Below are 9,401 nucleotides of genomic sequence, written 5' to 3'. Positions count from 1 at the left end.
CAGGAGCCTGTTTTGAGTTTGCAGCGAGTGCCGTGGAACTACGATGAACCTGTCATACAAATTGGAGAAAAGTCAATTGCCAAAGAAGAGGTGTCAGTGGTCACCAGATCTGGGAGGATTGCAAGTCCGTTTGGAGCTACCGTTCCGATTCAAGTAAATAACCCCGAGCTGCCTGCTAAACCAACAGTTACTGAGAAGGAAGCCTTGGATTTTCTTAAAAGGCTCCAAAGAAGTGAATATATTGTAGTCGAGAAGCTAAGCAAGTCGCCCGCCCAAATATCCATGTTGGATCTGCTCTTTTCTTCGGATATGCATAGGGATGCGTTGCTCGAAATGCTGACCAAAGCTCAAATCCCTAAGGACATTTCGGTTGCTAATTTCTCACATGTGGTTGGGAGTGTGTTATTTACAAAACAAATTACTTTCTCTGATGATGAATTACCGGCAAAAGGCATTGGACATAACAAGGCTCTGTACATAGCTGTGAGTTGCAACGGGAAAATTTTGCCAAAGGTGTTGATTGACAATGGATCTGCGCTTAATATCTGCCCTTGGAGTACCTTGGAAAAGCTAGGGTTGCAAGATATCAAGCTGAGGCCCTCAGGGACCATAGTTAGAGGTTTTGATGGAGCACGAAGGGAACCTATAGGAGAAGTGGATTTAGTCATCGAGATGGGGCCCGCACAGTTTCAGATAGCTTGCCAAGTCATGCATTTTCCTAGTGTTTATAATGTTTTGGTTGGAAGGCCGTGGATTCATAAGTCCGGAGCTGTGCCTTCTTCATTGCATCAATTGTTGAAATTCATAGTAAATGACAAATTGATAACTATCTTTGCCGAGGAGGATTGCCTCGTGATTGCTGATTCTGGGTCCAAAGAAGATGGTAGCCGAAGCGCCATAGTAACCCCTCATAGCACAGCTGATATCGTCTCCGTAAGTTGGATAACAAAAGAGGAACGAGCTTTGTCAAAGGCCAGTGTCATGATGGCTAAGGAAATGATCCGCGGAGGATATGAGTTTGATAAAGGGCTGGGACGTGATCTGCAAGGAATTCTGAAGCCAGTGAAAATTGTGGAGAAAAAGGATTCATTCGGTTTGGGTTTCCGACCAACCGCTAGAGACATCAAAGAAATGAAGGAATGCAAGAGAGCAGAGAAAGAAGGCAGGCCAAGGGCCCTTGATATTCCACCACTGCATTATACTTTTCCACGACCGACCGAGGTGATCACATCAGAGATTAACCCAGTTGACGGAATCGAAACTAGTTTGGCCCAATTGTTCGTTGGGGCGACATTTGAAGACAGTTTCCCAGCTGAGGCCGAGTTTCCCGACGTCCCTGAAGGATCCATTTCCAATTGGACAGCCGAGTTTCTGCCCATTCGGAAGGAGTTTCGGTAAACTTAAAGGGGTTTGTCATTCATACGAATTCCTGAAAATACTTCTGCATCTGTAAATAGCTAATGAAAGCATCTTTACCTTTGACTAAAGTTTGCACGTGAAAATATTGTTAAGTTTTCATTTCATTCCCGCTTGTTTTTTGGTTTTTCGCTTTCAATCAAAGGGTTTATGAAAATGCACAAGTTGTTCTTGTCATGTTGTTTTGTTTATATTTCTGTCATATTGCTTGTTCATTTGTTTGTTGTATATTTGTTTGCTTATTATCCCACATTCGTTAATTCTTTCAGATGGCCAAAAATAAAACCATTTGACCCTTTGGATATCACTATTCTGGAATTCAATAATGGCAATCTCTATATCACTCACGACTTGGAGGTCTGGGAATCCGAGCTCCAAAGCGAGAGTGATAATGAGGAGGTATTCGATTCTTTTGCAAAGGATTTTGAACAATATGAGGAGAAACCAAAACCGAACCTGGAAGAAACAGAAAAGGTTAACATTGGCACTAAAGATGAAGTTAAGGAGGTGCAAATTAGTATTCATTTGAATGAGAGGCAGAAAAAGGAGATGCTTGAATTCTTGACTGTGTTCCAGGATGTATTTGCATGGTCCTATGATGATATGACTGGTATTTCAACTGATGTGGTAGTGCATAAGTTGCCCACAGACCCTACTTTTCCACCCGTAAAACAAAAATCCCGAAAATTCAAACCAGATATGAGCCTCAAAATAAAAGAGCAAATCGAAAAACAACTCAAAACCAACATTATCATTGTTTCCCATTACCCTATTTGGCTTTCGAATCCAGTCCCTGTTCCAAAAAAGAATGGAGAGGTACGAGTTTGTGTTGATTACAGAGACCTCAATAAGGCCAGTCCTAAAGATGATTTTCCTCTGCCAAATATTCACATTCTCCTGGACAATACCGCTGGGCATGAGATTGAATCTTTTTGTGATTGTTTCGCTGGATACCACCAGATTTTGATGGCAGAAGAGGATAGGGAGAAGACTGCTTTTATCACCCCTTGGGGCACGTTTTGCTACCGAGTGATGCCATTTGGTCTAAAGAATGCCGGAGCTACGTATCAAAGGACCATGACCACCCTGTTTCATGATATGATCCACCGGGAGATGGAGGTCTACGTGGATGACATCATAATCAAGTCTAAAAGAGCAGAGAACCATTTGGTTGATTTGAAGAAGCTGTTCGAAAGGTTGCGAAAGTACAATTTGAAGCTAAATCCTGCGAAATGCGCCTTTGGGGCACCAGCTGGTAAATTGTTGGGCTTCATTATTAGTAAGAGAGGCATAGAGATAGATCCAGCAAAAATTAAGGCAATTCGAGATATGCCAGTGCCGAAAACTCAGAAAGACGTGAAAAGTTTCTTAGGAAAGATCAATTTTATTGGGAGATTCATTGCCCAGTTGACTGCCACATGCGAGCCGTTGTTCAAATTGTTGAGAAAGAATGTGCCTTTGTACTGGAGTGAAGAATGCCAACAAGCTTTTGATAAAATCAAGGACTATTTGTTACATCCGCCAGTCTTGGTGCCACCCAAGCCAGGTCGACCATTAATCATGTACCTATCTGTGCTTGAAGAAGCAGTTGGTTGTGTCCTCGGGCAGCATGATGACTCTGGAAGGAAGGAGCAAGCCATTTACTATCTAAGCAAGAAGTTCACGCAGTATGAGGCTAATTATTCATTCATTGAGAAAAGCTGCTGTACATTGGCCTGGGCTGCTCAAAAGCTGAGACACTACCTGTTGAGCCATACCACTTATCTTATTTCCCGATCTGATCCTTTGAAGTATCTCTTGGAGAAGCCGATGCTAACTGGACGTCTGGCTAAATGGCAGATAATTCTCTCAGAGTTCGATATTGTTTTCACTTCACAGAAGGCCGTCAAGGGGCAAGCTATAGCTGATCATTTGGCAGAAAATCCAAGGGATGATGATTATCAACCACTTCATACTTATTTCCCTGATGAGAAAGTCTTATTTGTAGGCGCCACGGACGATATAAGTGAGCAAAGCCCTGAATGGAGGCTTTTCTTCGATGGAGCTTCGAATTCTCTCGGAGCTGGAATTGGAGCTGTTTTGGTTTCACCCGAAGGGAAGCACTACCCTGCCGCTTCCAAATTGCAATTTGCTTGTACAAACAACATGGCTGAATATGAAGCCTGCATTTTTTGTCTCAAAATTGCTTTAGAAATGGAAATCAAAGAGTTGATAGCTTTCAGTGATTCAGATTTGCTCGTGCACCAAACCTTGAAGCAGTGGATAACCAAGGATTCAAAAATTTTGCCCTACCATAGTAGTTTGCTCACTCTGGCAAAGCAATTTCAAAATTTGGAGTTCAGACATCTCCCGCGAGCCCGAAACGCATTTGCTGATGCTTTGGCCACCTTAGCCTCTATGATCCAGTATCCAGATGAATTGAGGATCGAACCAATTCAGATTCAACTTCAAGACAAGCCTGCCCACTGTTGGGTTGTAGACAAGTCCTCTGACAATATTCCTTGGTATAATGATATTAAGGAGTTTCTCAAAACTGGGTCTTACCCTCTGTATGCTAGTACAAAGGACAAGAGTTTTCTGCGTAGAATGGCTTCAAATTTTTTCTTAAGTGGAGAAGTTTTGTATAAACGAACCTCAGATTTGAACCTGTTAAGGTGCATTGATGAAGACGAAGCTCAATATATGATGAAAGAAGTGCATAGTGGCGTTTGTGGACCTCACATGAATGGCCATTTGCTAGCAAAGAAAATCATGAGAACCGGATACTTCTGGTTTACTATGGAGCGTGACTGTATAGATTTTGTCCGGAGATGTATAAAATGTCAAATGCACGGTGACGTTATACACGCTCCGCCCATTGAATTGCATAGTATATCGCCCCATGGCCCTGTTCAATGTGGGGTATGGACGTGATTGGTACAATTGATCCGCCCGCCTCGAATGGACATCGATTTATATTGGTGGCAATTGAGTACTTTACCAAATGGGTTGAAGCGGAGTCATTCAAACATGTAACGAAGAAGGTAGTTGCCAATTTCTTGAGAGATCACATCATCTGTCGCTTTGGGGTACCCGAAACGCTTATTACAGACAATGCCAAGAATCTGAACAATGACATGGTAGATGGACTATGTGAGCAGTTCAAGATCAAACACCGCAACTCTGCCATTTATAGGCCTCAGATGAATGGAGCTGTAGAAGCCGCAAACAAGAATTTGAAGAAGATTATCCGCAAAATGACTGAAAGGCATCGCGATTGGCATGAAAAGTTGCCTTATGCATTAATGGCGTATCGGACTTCTATCCGGACATCGACTGGGGCAACGCCATATTCACTCATGTATGGAATGGAAGCTGTATTACCAGCTGAAGTTGAAATTCCTTCGCTACAAATCCTCATGGAAGCTAAATTAGAGGAGGCTGATTGGATAAAGCAGCGCCATGAGCAATTGACTTTGATCGATGAAAAGCGGTTCAATGCTATCTGTCATGGTCAATGCTACCAGAAACGTGTGGCCCGGGCTTACAACAAAAAAGGTCCATCGGCGTGCATTCGAAGAAGGTGACAAAGTACTAAAGCGAATTTTGCCAATGCAAGATGAGGCTAAAGGCAAATTTGCTCCAAATTGGCAAAGGCCGTTCATTGTCCAAAAGGCATTACCTGGCGGAGCACTTATTTTGGCAGAAATGGATGGACGAACATTCCCTCAACCCATCAACTCAGACATGTGCAAGAAGTTTTTCATTTGATCATGCAAATTTTCTTTAGAAATTCATGCAAACGGCGAAATGCAAGTCAGGCCATCTTCTTTTACACTTAAAACATTTTATCTCTACTTGTCCCCTTTGAGCCATCAGAATTGACAAACTTTCGCTTGATAACCCCTGAGAATTGCAAACCCCACACTGGGGCAAATTTATTTTGAAAGAGAGATGATCAAAAAGAAAAGAGAACCCCACACTGGGGCAAATTTAGTTTTTAAAGAAAAATGCAAAAGTGAGGAAAATGCAATGAAGAAAATGCAAAGAGAGAAAATCCGATCAAACTGGGGCAAATTTTCCTCGATTTCGTTCAAAATCGGAAACGATTTCAAAATAGTGCAATCTCAAGTTATTTCACACCTCGCCTCAAAATTTGCTTTCAGGCCTCAACTTTTCTTGAAAAACACCCCACCTGACCTCATTACAAAGCCCAAAGTCCTGGCTTTCATCATTTGTTGTATTTCTATTAGAAAATTTGTTAATCAACTGGCAAGTGATGTCCGTAATGCCTTCGCCTAATCTTACAAGGGAAGTGCATTTTACTGATGCCAGAAATCTTTAACTCATATTTCTGACTCGATCATGGTCGAGATATTTCATTGTTCTTTAGGTGAAAACCCGAAAGGGCGCCTCGGAAAAAAGAAAAAAAGAAAAGAAAAGAGAAAAAAAGAGAAAAAAAGAAATAAAAAAAAGAAGAAAGAAAAGGAAAAAAAAAACAAACAAAAAGGGTGGGGGCAACCTTGGTGAAAACCCGAAAGGGCGCCAAGGCAGGTTTTCTCAACAGACGAGCACGAGAAGGAACAGCTGGTGACCTGGTTCATTTAGACTTTTCCTCACGTTTGTGATACTTCTGCCAGTATCGAATTCCGAAGCAAATACATCCAAAGTCTTGAATATGATATTCGTTGGCCAAATTTGTATTTTTCTTTACGAATATTCTTTTGCAAAATGTATCTTTATAAACCTCTTGGTTTCTCTCGATTATTTGCGTTCGACTGTTTGTGGTTGTCTGCATTCTTTTGCATGCTCATCTTTGCCTGACATAGGAAATCATCTTGCATATATCATTGATTTTTTTTATATGACAAATTTTCATGCATCATTCTTTCGCCATTGGATTCAAATGGATGATAAACCCTAGGGTTTGTGCAAGGATAAGGGATTCAATCATCTATGAAAGTGGGTAAAAGCGCAACAAAGCTGCTACATCGATTTGGTGACGTGGTAAATACGTATTTTATCAGTCTCAGAAAATTGAAAGGTTGCAAAATTACAAGTTCAACTAAGCCAGACGCCGCAGAACAGAAGCAAAAGCATCACAGGACTCATGTTTACACGATTCTCAAGGCAAACCGGATCAAATGGTGGTGGCAAGTCCATTATTTCTTCTTTTCTTGCAGGAACGTTGCATTCACAAACAAAAACAACCACTCTCCTTTTCGCTCCAAAATCGATGTTAGGAAAAGCTCCCCAGTAAGCAAAGACGAAGTGATAATGTTATTGGCAAAGTTTGATCGTAAGAAACAACATTAGCTATCGCTTCAGCCCCAGAGATCAAATCTCCCTCTTGGTACAAAAGTTTGAACCACTCCCAGGTAAAAACTCGATTCATCGCTTAAACCTCCCGTTTTAAATTCATGTTCGGGTCAGTCCCGTTTTAAATTCCTGTTCGGGTTAATCCCGTTTTAAATTTCCTGTTCGGGTCACTCCCGTTTTAAATTCCTGTTCGGGTCAATCCCGTTTTAAATTTCCTGTTCGGGCCAGTCCCGTTTAAAATTCCTGTTCGGGCCAGTCCCGTTTAAAATTCCTGTTCGGGCCAGTCCCGTTTTAAAATTCCTGTTCGGGTCAGTCCCGTTTTAAATTTCCTGTTCGGGTCAGTCCCGTTTTAAATTCCTGTTCGGGTCAATCCCGTTTTAAATTTTCTGTTCGGGTCAGTTTCGGTCAGTCCCGTCCCGGGTCAGTCCCGTTTTAAATTTCTTGTTCGGGTCAGTCCCGTTTTCAAATTCCTGTTCGGGTCATTTCCGTTTTAAATTCATGTTCGGGTCAGTCCCGTTTAAATTCCTGTCCGTTGGAATCATTTTGTGGTCAAACAACACAGGTAAGTATTTGGTGTATATTTCTTTGTCTCAAGTTTTTCCAAAACTCAGACAAAGAGGGGCAAACTGTAGACACCAAATTTTTGAATAATTTTTTTATTATTGCATTATCTATTTTATTGGTCAATTTCATGTTTTTGGGGCATTTTCTAGCATTTTAGATTATTAATTATTATTGTTATTTTATTCTCGTTTCTCTTATGTTATTTGTTACTCATTTAGTTGGCCTTAAATAAAAAAAATGAATGAAAAAAAGAAAGAAGAAGAAGAAAGAAAATTATTCACAAAATAGGATTTATTACTGTTAAATTACCATTTTTTATTTATCTTATTTTCATTTCAAAAAAAAAAAAGTGAAAAAACTGCGCGCAGCAAAATCGCGGCAGCAGGGCAGAAGTTTGAAAAAAAATCATAGGCTCATCGGATGGCTTGGGTTACAAAAGAAATCTCCACTTTCATCCTCACCCTTGAGGTGAGGGTTTGAGAGGTGTTTGTTTGGTATAAACATAAGAAGACAGCAGCCGCAACAGAGAGAAGGAGGGGGATCGGAGAGATAGAAAACATCAGAGGAAAAAGAAAAGCTGGGGGTTTTCGTGTGGAGAACTAGAAAAGAAAGGGTAAGAAGGGTTCCTGAGAGGTTTTCTCCCTGATGGCGGGACTAAGCAAAATAGAATACAGAAAAAGCTGAGGGTTTTTTTGTGGGGAGAGCCGGGAACTAGAAAAGAGGGGAGCTGAGTAGAAAGCTGCGGAGGTTCTGCTGGGAAAAGACATCGAGAAAGCAACAAGCAACTCAACAGGAGGAGAAGTAGTAAAAATCTGAAGGGTAATCGCAGAAAAGAAAGATGAAACTTTTCCTACCTTCGTTGGGCTTGCGCTGAGGTTCATTGTTGCTCTATCCAGGCGTCGTTTCTGCTGCAATTCAGGGGAGTGAAGGTAACTGTGAGAACCCTGAAAATAGACATATAAATATCAGTGCATATTTTATTTACATTTTAATTCTTTAATAAATTTTAGCACTAAGTCCAATTGTTTTTAAATGAGTACGTAGAAATAAACGTTAGGTGCAAAATAAAAGAATTGTGCTAAACTACTAAACTTCTTAGTTTTGTTACATTAACTTCATATTTCTATGGTAAACTATTTCATTGATCTAATAATTAATTTCTTTGAATTCTAGTATTGTAATTAATTGTTTTGCAATAAAAGTGTAAAGATAATTTCTATGTAATAAATAATATAATTGTGCCAATATTGAATTATTCGGTTTGCTATACTAAGTTAATAATTCTTGAGTTATATTAGGTTTACTCCTTAAAAATAATTCCTTAATTTTCAATAGCTAATTTTAATTTCGAATAAGGTTAAGTGTGGATAGAAACTTTAATATTATTATGCAACCGATAAATTCTAGATAAAAACAATACAAGTATTCTAAAAACACTTAAGACGTAAAAATTCCGATAATCAAAGCCTTGCAAGATTAGCGTATAATTAGACGTTCAAATCATACTTGGGGATAATTTTTGAAGCTAGGTTAGAACTAAGGATTTAAGTGGATATTAGGAGGAGAAGTGAAAAGACTAAACTACCCTTCACAATTTCACCATAATCACCCCACGGCCATAACCATTCCACGCAACGCCAAACACTCCCTCGGACACCATGATCACTCACCTCTCCATTCGGCCAATGCTCATCTTCACCACCTGCACACTTGAACCTCCCAAACACTCCACCTTCACCTTGTTATTATCGACCGAGAGTGAGGGAAAGGATGAGCTGCACCATATAACTGAGAGTGAGGGAGGAAGCTGAGAGCTGCAATTCCATTTCTGGTTCTGTCCGCGAGCATCGAAGAGGGAGGAGAGGAGGAGAAACCGTGAGCAAACTTTCTTCTGCATTCTTCAAGCTCAGCCGGTTGCTATCCAGCTTCCACCATCACCAGCTGCAACCACTACAACCCAACCAGAACCAACTTACCTGTGCGTGAGGACAAGAGCCGAGAGAGAGGGTCAGACTTCAGCATCTTGTCGAGTGAGTGATCATCCAGTGAGGTAAATTTCTGGACTGTAAAATGGATAACCAGTGGTAGTATAAGCAAGCTCTGGACTTGCATGTGAGGACTTT

The 9,401-nt window shown here is 40.7% G+C and overlaps 1 pseudogene; it reads left to right on the top strand.

The window, feature by feature from the left end:
• The first annotated feature begins 282 nt into the window (after nucleotides 1-282).
• Nucleotides 283-5,166, top strand: LOC113756247 (annotated as a pseudogene).
• The last annotated feature ends 4,235 nt before the right edge of the window (nucleotides 5,167-9,401 follow it).

Source organism: Coffea eugenioides, unplaced genomic scaffold (assembly GCF_003713205.1).
Source record: "Coffea eugenioides isolate CCC68of unplaced genomic scaffold, Ceug_1.0 ScVebR1_2119;HRSCAF=3087, whole genome shotgun sequence".
NCBI lineage: Eukaryota > Viridiplantae > Streptophyta > Magnoliopsida > Gentianales > Rubiaceae > Coffea > Coffea eugenioides.
Note: the sequence above shows the minus strand (reverse complement) of the source record. Positions and strands in the feature narration are given on the sequence as shown.